Below are 17,259 nucleotides of genomic sequence, written 5' to 3'. Positions count from 1 at the left end.
GAAAGACAACACATATCGTTTCTGTGTAGACTATAGACAATTGACCGCTTGCAGTAAGAAAGATGCGTACCACTGCCTTACATAAATTGGATATTGAACCAACTGAGACACGGAAGGTATTTGAGCACATAAAATCCGCCTACTGGAATATACCATTATCTCAGTCTATTTCAATTTAACCAGATGCCGTTTAGACTTACAAACACACCAGCGACTTGGGAGCGAGTCATTGACAAGGTTCTTGGTGCTGACCTTCAACCATCAGTACTAGTATATTTCGATGATATAATAATCGTTTTCCGAGAATTCAACGAACATCTTCGCCTACTGGATAGCGTACACGGCGCCGTTCTGACACAGACGTTTGATGGAGAAGAACATGTGATACACTGTCTATCACGAACGCTTATACGCCAGGAACGGAATTACAGCACAACAGAGCGAGAATGCCTTGCTGTAATTTGGGCTATAGACAAACTGTGGCATTACTTGGAGGGAGTACATTTTCAAGTTATTACTGATCATCATTCGTTGCTATGGCTCAATCGACTAAAAGATCCACAAGGACGCTTAGCCCGATGGTCTGTAAGGTTACGACCATACGACTTTGAGCTAATCCATCGGAAAGGCAAAGAACATGTTGTTCCGGATTTTTAAGCCGTTCTATACACAAAACTGTGACTTGATCACCCTTTACTAGTACAGACAAGTGGTACAACAAAATGAAACAGAAGGTGAGCAACAAACCAGATAAATTTCCTAATTGGAGGATTGGACAGGATTTTCTCTATAAGTTCGTGAAACTTGCCCATCCACAATTATCCACACCTTCCTACCATTAGAAAATCGTAGTAGTCCCGAAACAGGACCGTAAACTGTACTGTGTAAACAATGTCGGGTTGGACGTTGAAGTTTAAATACGGGTTGTTCACTTACTAATCAAATGCTCATTTCAACTCATTTAATTACTTACGGTTAAATACAAAACGATTTTGCGTATCTAGCCTGTTACCAAGATGTTTGTTTATCTGTTTCGTTGCAAAAAAAGATGAGTTCCTAGAATTATTAAGAATAGGGCAACTTTATCTCAATATTCCTTATCAATTTGTTTTGTTAATTCATTTATGTGGCAGTTTAGATCTCGTTTATTTTTATAAAAAAAAATGCCTTTTAATCGGAGAAAAACTACTTGTTTTCAATAGAAAACGATGTATTTTAGATAAAATAATTTCGCGTAAAATCTGCCTACGTGACTGAAGAAAGTGTCCTGTAGCAAAGTGTTCATTGGTTTGTCGAGTGGCCAGGCGTCGATGATTGGATAACAAATTTCGATTTGTTTAAGGAGAGAACTGTTCTGGCAGGAAACTCGCGGTTCCCTCATCATTTTTTAAATGTTTGAAGTTTGCAATGTATTTACATATGGCAATAATTCCATGGCCGTGCCGATGGTGACTGCGAGACAATAAACGAATGAAAATTGGTTTCAATCACAATCAGCCATGGAATTATTGCCATAAGACATGTTAACGGACGATCAAAAATGAGTTGCTGTCGAGTCGCCTTGGAAGTTCAAATTAAGTACCATTTCCCATGTAAACAAAAATTCCAAAGGTGACTCGACAGCAACTCATTTTTGATCGCATTGTATTAAACATGTATTTGCAATATTTTAGCCCTGGAATTTCTTATCTGTATAATTTTTCAAGGTAAGTAAAACAAACGAATTACGAAGGTTACTCTTCGACATGTGCTAATGAAATAGTGGCGGCATGAACTGCATTTGCGCGCATTTTAGTGACATATACGATGTTGTCCATGTGTTGCGTAAACACATTTTTATAACGTTGGTGCACCGTTTTACGGTACGTTTCAAGAACTGTAGTCGACATGAAAATTTTTTTATTCCACTGATTCCTTCGTGGGAATGTTCGTAGATATCTAGTAGCCTTGATCTGCCCTGTGTGTAAATAAAACAAGAGCATCATTTAATTCCCCCTTCCAGTAGTCATATTAGTTCCCATTCAACTGGTAAGCTCTAAAACCCACCTTGTATAAAATCCTTTTGTAAGTTGAGTTCCTACGAAAATTTGATTTGGCCCTTACCAAAAAAGAAAGACGTAGTTACAGGATTTCAATACAATAATCAAAAATTGAAGCTTATCATTAGCCACTTATCGATTGCCCAATTTATCAGCGATTAAAGATTAGTGTTGGTACTAAAAATCGATTATTTATATCTGTTTTTCTCCTGTTTACAAAAACATGAGCAATTTACAATCAGCATCTTAAATTACTTGATAATTCGCTTCACTTATATTCGAATTATTATTACGTTCAATTTACTGCACCATAAGAGGCAAGGTGGTTTTTACACTCCTGCATTTTACACATGTAACAATACATAGGATCCATCTCAATACAGCCCGCTGCACTGTAGAACATCTTCAGCAATTTTACTTTTACATTCCTGAGCTAGCTGGTCCTTTATGCGGCCGGTATTTAGCAACGCAGTTAAATTCACATCACAATTTTTTTAAAACGAAATCCAAGGTTTACATATTCATCCACGACCGAAAGAGCAATACCATCAAATACATTTTTTGCAACGTGAGGTCTATTAGCAATCGTCTTTGACCTGCCAAACAATATGACAGATGATTAACTATAATTTATAAAAAGCCCAAGGTACAGGTGCTGCTTAGAAAAAAGAAATCATCCGCATAGAGATGATAGGAAAAATACCATTGATGATGGTGGAAGTAACTTGTATAAATAGTGTACAGTAATGGCCGAAGGGCTGAACCTTGGGGCACTCCTTCCTTTTATAATTGCATACGTTTTAAATGACTGTCCGTTCACCACAATACACCACCAATACTCTCGAATACTCTTAACTGCAACTTCATCAAACCCTATGAGTTTTGAAACAGCTAGAATCGCATTATGATTAATTCTGTCGAAGGACCCTAAGTAGTCCGATTGCACAATCATCACAATGTTATGTTCTACTTCCAACATTTGTGTTTTCTGTAAAAAGGAACTTATGTAATAAACGTGTGATAAACTCTATACATAGGTAAATACATTTTTTACAATTTGATGATATAGAAGGATAGTTTAACAAATTTATAGTGTTACCATTTGCATACATATTGAAGTAGTTTGTTTTACACAAATTTTTCCATGCCTACCTTGTCGAAAAAAAATAGTAATAAATATATTATAACCAATTTAGATGTTATCGCATTTAAATTGCTTCCCATAGAGGATAACCACTTGATGCACGCTGATATTCAAAAGCCACAGTTAGCTAAATCGCTTAACCGCAAAGTAGCGTGACATTAATTTAAGTAAAATACAAAAACCCAATCAGTGAGGTGGTGTATATTATTAAGAAGTACGTAACTTAAGGTCGTGTTGCGTGATATTGTCAATTTTTATTATCTTTTCATTATTCCAGTCACGATATCATACAGTATGGATGGTTTACATGGATGGATCATTTATACAACTTGTCTTTAATATCTTCGCCAGTTTATAAACAACTTGTAAATAACTTACTAATTAATCGTGTTAAACATACGAGCGATATAAAAAACGACCAATTAAAATGTGTATTTTTTTAATCCACTAATGCGAGTTCTGTATCAGTTCAATCAAAATATGAAAGAAGCTTATTTGAATTTTTAACTGTAACTGAAAAAATCTTACAAATCTTGCCAGGATATACGGATATGAATAATGAATGACAGCTGACGAAAGGAGAGGAGATGCAAAGTGACTTCCGGTTTACGGTGGACGAATTTATGTTTAATTTTTCACCATCCGGCATCGTTTAACTATTGGTATCACTATAAGCATAATATAGCTAACAAACAACCACGGCACTCAGCAATAAAGACCCACATACCAACTGGGTATCGAGTAGCTTTGTTGCTTGCTTTTCATAAACTTCGTTTTGGAATTTATGTGCTTCAACACTCACTTGTGTGTTCTCTTCTCTTTTATCCAGTTTGCCTTGTTCTCTCCGCTTTTTATAATCTAAAGTGTTTTCACTATTATGCGATCGGAGCCAATCACCAAATCTATGATCGGATATTCCTTCCGTGACGCCATCTAGATTACTGGTAGCTACATATTTTTAAATGACAAATTAGTAGAGTCAAGTGATATACTGACGAGTGTAACCATATAAAACTTTTTTATACCAGATGACATTTTGATATGTGAGAGTGAGAGTAGAGAAAGTGATCGCTTTAATGGCAAGGGTAGATAAAGTAAAACAAATGATTGTGCATTCTAATCACATCTGTCATTCTTATTAAAAATGTAACGCGGGGCACGAAATAAAATGGGGGTTGTTTCCATGGACATAACGGGAAAATTTATAAGTTTGCTAGTTTTGACGTCAAAATTAAATTCAGAATTTTCAAAAGTTTATGAGTTATATGACTTCTGCTATATACAATAAAGATTTGTATTATACACGACGATAAAGGAAAACTAATCTCGTGAAAGTTAATTAACATAACATTCTTCACTCGATGGTTAAAAAACATCCCTTTATCGTCTTGTATGCTAAGTAACTATTATTGAAATGAATGTGTCAATTTTGACAGGTAAAGTGTTATTGTCACTGTCATGGAATGAAAATTCTCTGACACGAAAATGAAAAAATCCGGCCGAACGCCGCAGTTATAAGAAAGAATCTGCAAATAAACGTTGAAAAAATTACAGTTGGTAAATTACCGCCACTGCCTATATTCGTGCATGTAATATCAAATTTTACAGCGCGTATAAGACAGTTTATCGAGAAATTAAAGAAAGTGGCGAGCAATTAAACCACCGATTTAATACTCGTACTTTCCGATGTCTAGCGACAGCGACAGACACTGTTACACTAGCGGATATTGTGGTACGTTTGAAATTTTCAAAGCAACCAAACTTAGACGTATCAATATTGTCAATCGGAAGAGAAGGTCCATAACCTTTAAGGTGCCATATTTTTCATTTATCTAAAAAATAAAGATCCGACTCAATTCTTGGAGTCAAATTTTAGGAAGTAGAAAGAGGTTTTTTTTTCAATCAATCACCGTAAAGTTCTATACCTACTAGCATGGAACAACCAAATTTTTCACAACACTTCTATTAGTCTTCTCCTCTATTCCCATTGTTTGTACTCAGGATTTTCATTGGTAGGAAATTTGTCTCAGTGCATTGGGCTACATAGCCGGATAGTCGAGTGTTCGAACCTGGACTGAGGTAAGAATTTTCTGTATGTAGCAGAGATGGGAATTTCCTTAAATCAGTTTCGAGCATTCTGCCGGCTGCTACAAATTAAGTTTTCCTGCAGTTTTCCTAATTCGTAAGGTAAATACCGGGTTAGTATTATAGAACAACTTGAGACCTTCTGCAGGGGCAACTCTAAAAAGCATTATACGGGTTACTCTGTATTTGGGCACAAGCCTGTTGAGGGTCCAGAACAATAAATAAATAAATAATGAATCTGCCTTACTGGATTTATATGGCTTAAGACGTCAAAGTGCGACTTTATTCATAATAGCGTCTCCCGGGCATTTTGCTTTTTGTTTCACTATTTATGTTTTCGCGTAGAAAACCCGTTAAGGGCTCGTCTCCATACGTAAGGCTTCGATAGCTTTCGCTGCGCCTTTCAATCAATCATTATCATTTATTTTTATCTAATCTATAGCACCGTAGAAAAAACCGAAAAGGAACCAACGCAATTCTTGCGATTCGATTGTCCTATCTCATTGCCGCGCATTTTGGGTGGCGCTTCCTCGTCGTCATTGAACGTACTATTCTTATAAAGCGGTACATATGATCTTTTACATATACATATAATATAAAATTCGAAAAAAATTAGACAGCCTGGCGAGCTCTCGTTACTCGCATATTTTAATAAAGGATGTTGTCGCTTGAAAAGCGTTCACTTTCCTTTGCATGCATATTAATTGAAAAATGACATCTTGCTCCGTTTTGCGCCCTGTTATGCAGATGCTCTAACATTTTATCTATTCCTTTCAGTTAGCATTGAGATGCCCCAACTTTAGCAACGTCCTGTGAATATGATTGTCGATACGAAGCACCTTATACATCATGTGAGACGGGTGGTTTTTAGGGGTGTTAAGAGATCAAGTTACAGCGTCGCTTGGGGTAGTCAATAAATACGATTTAACATGTGTGTTCATGGTCTTTTTCTTGTAACCGGCTTAAGTGTAAAGTACGGCTTATCTTGAAATATTTAGTTATACCTTAATCATTGTTGTGTGCTTTTGCTTTTTATATCAGGTGAGGTTTTTGCTTTATTCAATTAATCTCCGAATGTGTTTAACTTGAATGCAGATTGTAACCCTTTACTTATGTATTTACTGGATTCAATCACTTGTACCTCTAATGTGTAACCTTTGTTGGTGTTGGCAATCATGTTTCATTGTCGGTAGGGCTGTATCTGTGCTGTACATACTTGCATGTGTACATATTTGTGTATTGTGCTTTTTAGTCCCTCTCGATTATTTCATTGCATTTCATTATATTTGTTTATTTGGGGCTGCGAGTAATCAAGAGGGAAGTGTGCTTGTTTAGAGGGGATCGATTTATTCAAGTTTATACGGGCCTTGGTGAACCTAACACTAACATTTTCACTCGTTCCGAAACCCATCAACTTTAGCCCACGTCTACGGGCATCCCACTGGGCCTGGGTAATCCTACCATCCGGCGAGGCATATTTAATATCTCTTAGTTTTGTCTGATGTATGTGTTGTAATACCTTGGGAATGGCACATTCCATTTTGGTTACTCATAGCGTGCATGTAGTATTTACCCTGGTTTCGAGAGGGCTCAAAAGTGCTGTACATTAGATGTTAGCTGTAGACTTTGTTATTATAGGACTACTCCGAATTAGGTTTTCCTGCAGTTTTCCTAATTCGTAAGGTAAATGCTGGAGTCGTATAGAACCATTAAGACCCTCTGCAGGGGCGCCGTATTGGTATTAGCTTCAATATAATCTTAATCAGCTATTGCTTTTGGTGTTCCTTACCCATAAAACGCCCTCAGTACCTGCTGAGAAACCAGTTATTACACAACGTAGGTGTCCTACATGACGATCACGTTCTTAGTGCACTCGGAGTGACCCCCGAGTGACAGATTCTCGCGAGAAATGTAAGCGAGAATATTTAAATAAGCAGCCATGTTATGTTTGGCGTTCCCGCTACTACAGAATATGGGCAAATATTCCGGCGTGACTTGAAGTTGGCGTTAGACCGCCAAGATAGTAGGAGGCTAAGATCATTACAGTATGCAATCGAGGGTGTCGGTAGAAGTAAATCTGTCTCTCCGTTTCATCTTTAGTATATGTAGTACGTTGATGTACTTGGCGCATGTCTTTCTTGCACCGTATGGGGAGGGAGCGTGGTGGGGTTAGCGCTGCATATCAATTAGTCACGTGCTATATAGCGCTCTTAACTGTTTTTTCTGCCACCATCTTCTGATAGTTTACTGGACACATATGTTGCTTTATGTTATACACTCACTATTTATTTATATTTACAATTTATTGTTGAGCTAGTAGTAATACCAAATTACTGAATTTCTATTGAAGAATGGTTCTGTTACTTGTACAAAAATGAATTGCTGTCGAGTCACCTTTGGAAGTTGTGTTTACATGGGAAATCAGGCGACTCGACCGCCACTTATTTTTGATCGCCCGTTATAAGAGACAACGTCAACAGATTCGAGACACAAACTGTTATATTGACTACAGTGATTGATGAAAGTTGTAACATCTTTAAAAATGGATTGAATTGACAATTTTTTCCAAACGTCAGTATCGATAAAAATTCTGGAGTACTTGTCAAAACCGTCATATGAAAATTATTTGAAAGTTGAAAATGTTAATTAAAAAAACTGGATTTAGACGAAAGAAGCCTTACGTACCCTCAACAAATCGATTATAAATCAAATCGAAAAGCACAATCTACTTTATAATAAAATGCTTTGATTTATAAGGACAATTTGACGTGCGTCATTTAGGGATCGCGTGACATGCTTAGAATTCTGGAAGTTGTCTCGAGAAAAACAATATCGAAAATAATTAGGGGCTTTTTGTTGGGTTAATTTTTAAGGTGGATTCAGTAGACTGGTTTGAAATTTGAGTACAGATCAATTATATTGCAATTCATCTATTATTAATGAGACTGCCCAATCAATCTACAATGCAAAAGGCAGACATGTTTATTGCAACGGTTATAAATAAAATGGTATGAGTTGAAAACAAAAACGGACCGATGCGTAGCAGCAGAGGTTAAAATTTTTTATTGAATAGAAAAAGTAAATTTATACCGTGCGAACGAGAATGAAAACAAAGATAACAGTTCTTTTACAACTGTCTTTGACACCGAGCAATTTCGATGATAATTTTCAAGGCACACGCAAAAAGCAGATAGCTCTGAATTTTATAAGGCACTTAAAACTGTCCTGCAAGATCGCACATCACTCCTGCAAAAAGGAAGCTAATATATGAGAAGTAGATCCGATTCCATGAAAGGGATTTTGCATTCTTGTAGTTTAAAATACAAATGCCTCCAGTTTATTAAATAGTGAACGGTCAAATGGGTAGAACAAATTTTTCACACGATAAAAATGTAAACATTTTATAATAAATCATCAATTTAGTTGCTCAATCAACAAATAGCTAAAGAACTTGCTCTTAATCAACTAATTTATACAACTTTCTCAAAAATGTCCCTCAATGCCTTTTTTATGTGGTTTATGTAAGCTGGCACGGTGATTGATGTACGAATTTCTTTAAAATCTCAAAACTATAGTCCGGAGTGTAATATATTTATCGCTACTGTTTAAAGAATTTCAGATATAAATTTTATTAGCATCCATCTTACTGTACTGTGAGCGTGGGAACGTTCAGTATTGTCACAAATATTCTTGCCGTTTAGGAACCATCGGATTCCATCGACGCGCTTGTCATTAACTGAGATTCGTTCGGCCACATTCAAGCCGGTTCACAGAGAAGTTTCTTCTTGTTGCTTTGTTTTCTCCCTGCAACTTTCATTGCGTAACCATGTTGATTATCTCTTCAAACTAAACTCAACTTCCAATCATCATTTTTTTGTATCACCGTAACTAATGAACTTTCAAATAGCATAAACAACAACGGACCATTTTATATTCTTCGGCGCGGAAATGCATTGGGAAAACGCATGTTGCCTGCCTATTCAGCATCGAATTCGCCATTCGTTTGTGGGTCGCACGAGAATTCCTGTACGTCTTTATTTTTACAAGAAAATAAGTGCGATTACTTGTACAAATAGCATTGAATTGGTGCGCAATTATTTTTAGTTCATCTTATCTTCCGATCGAGGTTCCTTTCGCGAGAAATGCTGTTTTGAACTGGCGAGATTACTGTTACTCCTTATGCTTTTAAATACCATTTGTAATAGATTATCGACAGTTCCGATGAGTCACATTGAATTTTTGTCATTCAGAGTAACTGGCAAGTAATTCATCTCTCAGAAATTGTGTACGTAGTTCAAATTCCCAGGAGATGAATCAAAAGCACTCGCATTGTTCACGGGCCGAAACATTTTAATTTTTAGGTTTTGCTACAGCAGTAAGTAGAAAAATTTGACAGTCTGATCGCACATGCTATTTTTTTTAATCCCAATCTCCGACAATGGAAAGATGAAATTTCCAAATATCCGCCAAGCAAACCATTATTTCTATGAATACGACCATCTAGAATTTTGGACGTTTCACACGAAGCCGACGCTCACGCTCCAGTTTGTGTTCAAGTTGTATTTTGTACTTATAAAGAAGCTGTCTCTTATGATTGTGTTCTTATACCTTATAAATCTTTGTTCAGATTGTGCATGGTACAGAGATCTCTTGGAAAATGCAGGTAGTACACGTTGTGTGAAATGGCGTCTTGTCAACTACAACACCCACAAAACGTGTGATGTCCAGCTTTCTCCTCGTACACTTCCGGCATCTGCTACAAAGGAAAATCCCTATATTGACTTAAATTGACGATTTGGGATATTCAGTGGCCTCGATCAAACGAAAAATGCTAATAACTTAATACACAAATATTGATCAACAACTGAAGTAAATATTTGATACGAAAAGAAAAATTTGGCATAAAAACTCTATCTGAGTCGTACAATGGGTTCGAATCATTAATTGAAAATGAAAACAAAACTGCTGAAAGGAAGAGAAGATTTCAAATTACCCCGCACGTAAAAAAATTACTACAGCTTTTTTTAAATAATCCAGATAGTCTTTCACTTAAATATACCTTTTATAAAAATACGCAAACCTCACCAGAAGTTTCTTACTTAAATCGTGTTATTTAAATTGTAGGAAATATCCAGCGACCAGCACGCCCCAAACTTTTATTTGATGTACACAGGTTCACACACCATAAAATCTCTAGCAGGCACGGAAGCTCACTGGATCAGTCGAGGAAACGACCTAGTGAAGACCCACGGCATTTTTTATTTGTAGACCGATTTTAATACCTCGATTAGGCACTTCAATCAATAAAAGCTGAAGCGGTGCATGAGAAGTAAATACAATTAAAGTGCTGGGCCTCAACAGCTGCTACCGTGCGGAAAAATTAAGTTTTGAAGAAACTCTTTTTTTTTTGTCATATGGAAATATCTTGTTATCACCAATTAAAGTACTGGGCCTCAACAGTTGCTACCGTGCGGAAAAATTAAGTTTTGAAGAAACGTATTTTTTTTTTATTTTTTGTCATATGGAAATATCTTGTTATCACCTATTAAAGTATGGAAATAAAATTTAACTCAAAAGAGTGATGGAAATGCAAACGCTAGATCGAGAAGAAAACTGGATACAGAAACAAGCGTATGAGAAAAAACAACGAACAGTACAAGGTGTCCTATTAATAAATATCGAAAGTCATATCTATTAATTGCACAGATTGTTAACAAAAGAGGCCAAAAGAAATTGCTGGAAGGCAGCACATATTGCTCTAGCTCATAAAATATGAGGGTGAGGGAAGGGGAACATATTTTTAACAATGTAACTTCGAATGATTTTCACATAACTGGAAAGAGCTTCGTGGAATCAGATTTTACATTGATAGTCTTTTTAATTAGTAAATGTGATGAGCGGTAGAGAGCGCAGTTTGACATTAAGATAAACTTTGAAGGTTTTCTTAAAAATTTCAAATAGAACGATATAATTATTATATGATAAAATGAAAACGTGAGAATATCAGTGAAAATCGCATTTTGATACCTGTTTCCTAAGGAGAGAAATGGCCAAATTACGCACATTCACAAATTTAATTGCAATAGTTATATTCATAGGCGTTGAAACAAAAGAATATAAAACAGATAATAATGTAAACTCGTATTGTCCCACAATTTTGTGTAAATGAACGTTAGCAGCGCAACAATGTTCGTATAACAAACGAATGGAATTTAATATAATAGTTGATTGGGGTGAATATCAAATGGGAAATAAATTTGTGGAAAATTTCAATTGAGCCCGTCTAAATCTCCACTCGGTACGAAAATGTTTGAAATTTCTGGCATTCTTTGAAAGTTATTACTAATTAAATTTCGAAATTGACTCGTATAGATCTAACATGAACATTGTACCGTTTTACAGACGTTTGCGTTACAATTATCCCAAAAGGAAAGTTCAGTGTTGCCAAATTTGCTATATTTTGAATACCTTTAAGTCAGAATTTATTTAGTTATTTGTATTATTACATCGTACTTTTTCCCCTATGTAGCTTTATAAAATGGATAACACTTTCATTACATCATCATTTCATCAGTTGCCGAAGTTGAACCGTTATCTCCCCTTTCCGCAAAACTTGTCTGTTTAATTACACTTGTAGGTAATCTTACATGGTAGCTATAGAAAAACTATATCCAATAATTATTGTAAAATCTGTATATTTTTTACCCTTTTCGATTCACGCAATACAGTTCACCATTGATCTATACTGAACCCGAATACCAAATTTTGAAATCATTTACCGCTCCTATAAATTGATATAGTACACAAAGACAAACTGTAAGGGATTTTTACTGTTTCTAACAAAGAAAAACGTTAGTGCTTCCCTCGATTGCTACCCAGAAATAAAATTTCTGTTTTTATCAAAAAGTCGGCATATCGCTTGAAGGAGATTCGGCAACTTAATTTGATCCAACTCGCAACTTAATTTAACCTAGATCGACATACGTAAGTATAAAGGACTGGCACCCAGTACCTTCACACTAAACTGTTCAGATTAGAATTATTGGGCAATTCGTTTATTTTTTATAAAAGAGTAATGTAATAATATGTAGAGACAACGATGCTTTTTAATCGGAAAAAAAATCCGTTTTTACTGTAAGTCGGAACGCAACGGGAAAGTCATAAGATAAAGTATCGTATCGTATCGTAAATATGGTAGTCTCTAGCTACAGGCGTGTTCAGGCCGCATCAACAGCCGTTTGTGTGAGTTAACGACAGTCGTGGTTTGACTGCCGGGACCGCCATCTTTACATGCCCTCCGAAGCATGGTAGCCAGATGTTCTGTACCACTCAAAACTGGCAAGTTGTGGGATGCGAACTCACAACGCGTGAGGTTAGAGTCCGAGTCTTAAACGGCTATGCCAAAAATATTAAATAATATCGTAGGGGTGCAAGCCATAATGTAAAATAAGAGAAGTGTATGAATTCCATAACTTTAGTATAAGCACAATGTAATTACAGTTTTGTGTCGTTTCAATGTAAGTGAGACGGTAATTTTAGTGTATCTATTATATTTTCGCTGGGGTAGTTTTCTTGCAAAAATTAAGCGCACTTGATTCGGAACGTAGGAGGTAAGAGACATGAAGAAATTTATGTGTAAAGGTGTGATGACATACTCCTACAGTTAGGCAACACACCTTAAGTGCAGAAAGTATAGCGCTATGGAATGAATACAAAACGTTCTGTATAGAACAATCGTAATAAGTCTTCGACTCTGACCGTTCTACACAGTTGCCGGGAAAAGGGATTTTTTTGGCGGTGAAGCATGGCAGAAAGTCGGCGTGGGTTATTGTTTTTGGACTGCTTGAGGAACGTACAAGGGCAGCGGGTTCTCAATGTAGGTACAATATTTTTTTTATTTATTGGTTTATTGTCGCATCAACACAGATGTTATTAGCGACGGACATTTTTTACATCATGCACATAGAATATAAATTTGAGGTACAGATATTCTTGTTTGGTTGGGTTATGATGTAGAGGTGGTTACGCTTATATTATTTTATTTAGTATTTATTTATATCTATATTCTAGTGTGTATTGTCCTGTATGAATCAATTAACGGATTATATCATGGAGAAAGCACCTGTAACGATTTTGAGTATTCGCTGTATGTGTTCTTTCTTCATCTTCATCTTCATCATGCCCACGGTCGGAAGGTGCGAATGCAACACTATAAAGAGAGTCCTCTAATTAACTTTTCTTCAGTATGGTATGTGGGTCTGTTTGTGTAATAATCGACTTGTACTTGAATACTGCTTTCATTCTTACCTATAATTTTCGTGTTAAATTAATAGTAAACGATGCTCGAATGCTGGATTACAGCCACGCCAATTTTGATGTTCTTTACGTACATGCGTACAATGCGTTTTTGTACTAAATTGTTTTCCATTTGGATTTATTATTTTACTTTTTACTGGTTTTTATTAATTTCTTTAACCGCATTTGCCTCGATTACCTGATTTGCATTATACAATTTGAAATGTTTGTTATTGTAATTCTCCTTTGCTTTTTGTTGCCGTAGATGATTATTTATTACTTGTATTTGTGTATTGTGTCAGGTTTTTTCTTGTTTGGTTCTTTTTGGACTTATTTCCCTTCTTACTTTTCTTAGGTATCTTTTCGGACGCACAACACTCTTAGTTTTTTGAATTTTCTTCACGATCGTATCTCACGTCCCAATACATAAAGAACACGCCATAGAAGGTACTATGCGATCAAAAATGAGTTGCTGTCGAGTCACCTTTAGAATCTTTGTTTACATTGGAAATCATATTTAACATGATATATCATATTTAGCTATAAACCATTGTAAAGCTTCTCACAATTCCGAATTTAATCTAGAGACGTCAAAAATAGTAAGCTTAGGTCCTGGAGTCGTGATCGTTTCTATAGAAACCGAATTGTCAAATGTTCTGAACGTCATTTTATAACGTGCATTTGAAAGTATGACAGATGTCATTAGAATGCACAATCATTTGTTCCACTTTATCAACCCTCGGTTAAAGTGATCGCTTTATCTATCCTTTTGGTTAAAGAAGGGCTTAGTCTACTCATTCAAACCTATTAAAATGTCATTTTAAGATATGCTATAAAATAAAAGATCTGATATTGCGCATGTGGGCGGAGTTGTGGGTGGTGTCACGCGGAGATTTTGACAAATATAATATAAATATCCAGTCCGTGCCTACTGTCACACCCGTCTATAATTACAAGCCGTGCTGAGAATTATGGCAACATTGCATGGTAGGCCGATTTCCTAATTCAACTTGACAGATTACAGGTGTATTTTATACGTGTTTTGGGTGTAATATTCCTATTTACCTGTTTTAACAGAGCGAGATTGCGACAATTTGTGTTACTCCGTATGGGATGAACAGGAATTATTATTCAGGTAAGTTGCTTAGCGAAATATATCGATTTGTTGTCATAACCTCTAAAGCAGGCTACTCCTTACTGGACCCTTTACAAGCACTTGTATTTGTTCAAAATACCTGTACAAGCCTAAATATGACGTACACACTACGTGGTATGTAAGTACGGTAAGTGTTTATTGTGAAAAAATACAATTAGTTTGTATTTCATGTATTCTAGCACGGACATGTCAAATCGATTTTCTGAAGGAACCTTTCAACTTATTCCCAAGAGTTCATGGTACGGGAATTTGAAGTCTACGGGGCTTCCCTCTATAAAAGCTACGTACCTAGACCCACTGGAGTAGTGACTGGCTTAAAGTCTGCCATTCCGAATCACACCTGGTCGTTGATAACACCTCGTTGATGCGTAGCGATTTACTGCCCTTTTACCGAAATTAAGTGCTCAAGCGTGTGCTTCACCTCGACCTCTTTCGACAGAAGTTCACCAATTTCGGAGATCTCGATGGAAAACACATTATGATGCAGTTACCAATTTACAGCGTTCCGAATTTTAAAGTCAAATAAAAATGTTATTATTCATTTTTGTGAATAAATAATATATATGCACAATTGTAAGCTGCCTAAGTATCTTTCTTGTATATTAAAACCGCCAAGGTGAAACACAGGAAAGAGGAAAAATGCCATTTTTCAAGAGCAACAAGACGTCATCATAGTATATTAAGTATGGAGAACGGTAAGGGATTTTTACCGTTCGAAGACAATTGTTGTCTGATGGCCGTTTGCACCGACAAATTTAAGCGAAACTTAGCTTAAGCGTAGCCTAAAATCCATAGCAACCATTGTCTCAATAATCGTTGGCATGGATTTTAAGCTACCCTTAAGCTAAGCTCCACTTAAAATTATCGGTGCAAACGGCCATGAGAAAGGTAACCCTTAACGTTCGACGTGCTTATAACATTTTTTGCGCGATCGAAATTAAAATTATTCAACCAATATAAATATGCACTAAGAAATTAACGAGCAGAATAAATCGAAATGATCGAAGTGGTATGGTGTACAGGTAACCAGTTTATTTGTCAAAATTGAAATTAATAATTTCATAAAAATGTGCATGTGTCTGATGTAGTTTACTAGCTTTGAACTTCCTTTATGACTTTATGAGCGTCTTGCTATTTATGAACGTCTTGCTATAGGAAACAACAGCACAAATTGTACGTTTAATGTACCTAACAATAATTAAAGATTAAATGTAATGTAAGACTGTTGATTTTTAAAAAGGAGTCGGTAAGTATTTTTGCTGTTCTGTTTTTAGATCGGTAAGTAATTTTGGCGTCGTCGTAATCATAGCAACTGGTAAATTCTACGTACTGTCATGGAAACACCTATGGTAAATAGTCAGAAATGACCGATCGCGCAAAAAAACTTATATCGGCCCACCGATTGACTTTCGAACAACGTTGCCAAACTTCTCAGCATGGCTTGTAATTATAGACGGCTGTGCTACTGTTAACGAGGTTTCAAAGTGGTAATAAACATCTATTGACATGAAAGCGAGATGGCGATGTTTTCCTCATCGTTGCCAACTGTACTAAGTATAGGGTAAGTCAAAATTGCAGTGCCCAGTCGCGAACCCCTAAGATCATCAATAAAATGTCTTATAAAAACCTCGGCGATGGCATGTGTCTATATTATACTGCTTAAAAATGCGTCCTTAACTATTGAAGATGATATTTCGGAACAGGAGCTTACGAGTTATGACACTCAAATGGTTTGGGATAAACACATAGGTACAGTTCTGGACTTTTTTAATGGAAAATTTAATCCGTTGCAATTATAATGTTTGCTTCACAATTCAAACAGCAGTTCGTACGTTTCTGTCATCTTACAGCACTTACACCGTGATGCAAACACAGAAAGATGTAAAAAGTTACCTTTGTTTTTCGAATATAAAGACACAATTGCCCAAAATCGCGTGCAATTTGTAAGTAACTATCCACGTTCACAGACGAATGCCGGTCCACAATCCATAGTGATCGTAGCTCATGTTAAGCCAATATGAAACTTTCAGAATAGAACGAATTGAAAGGAATAGAACTATGCGCTCCGATGCTATTAACGTTGCGGTTTGATTTCAGTTGTATTTCAATCCGGGATGGACCGCCAATGGAGCTACAGATCACATATTCCTCTATGAATGGTGTAATATGGATCTAATTTATTTACGACATACCGGCTCCCTTTTTCCCAAAACGAAAGTCTCTCCTGTTAGTCTCTTTCTTCGGCTATTCGCACTTGTTGACTAATGATCCAAAATTTAAAATGGAAAAATTAATTAATATCGGTACAAGGCCGATGTAATTAGAATGGGGTGGATACCAAGGTGGATAAGTGACGGGTAACTCAGCTGCGAATGTGTAATAAGAAAACTCAATTTATTAAATATTTGTAATATAGACAAATACAGGTACCACGATTATAAATATTACTTTATAAAAATATTATATGTTACACAAAAATTGACAAAATGTACACTATATATTTACAATTTTACAGGAAGTGGGCAATTACTAACAATATG

Source organism: Photinus pyralis, unplaced genomic scaffold (assembly GCF_008802855.1).
Source record: "Photinus pyralis isolate 1611_PpyrPB1 unplaced genomic scaffold, Ppyr1.3 Ppyr1.4_LG5, whole genome shotgun sequence".
Taxonomy (NCBI): Eukaryota; Metazoa; Arthropoda; class Insecta; order Coleoptera; family Lampyridae; genus Photinus; species Photinus pyralis.
Note: the sequence above shows the minus strand (reverse complement) of the source record.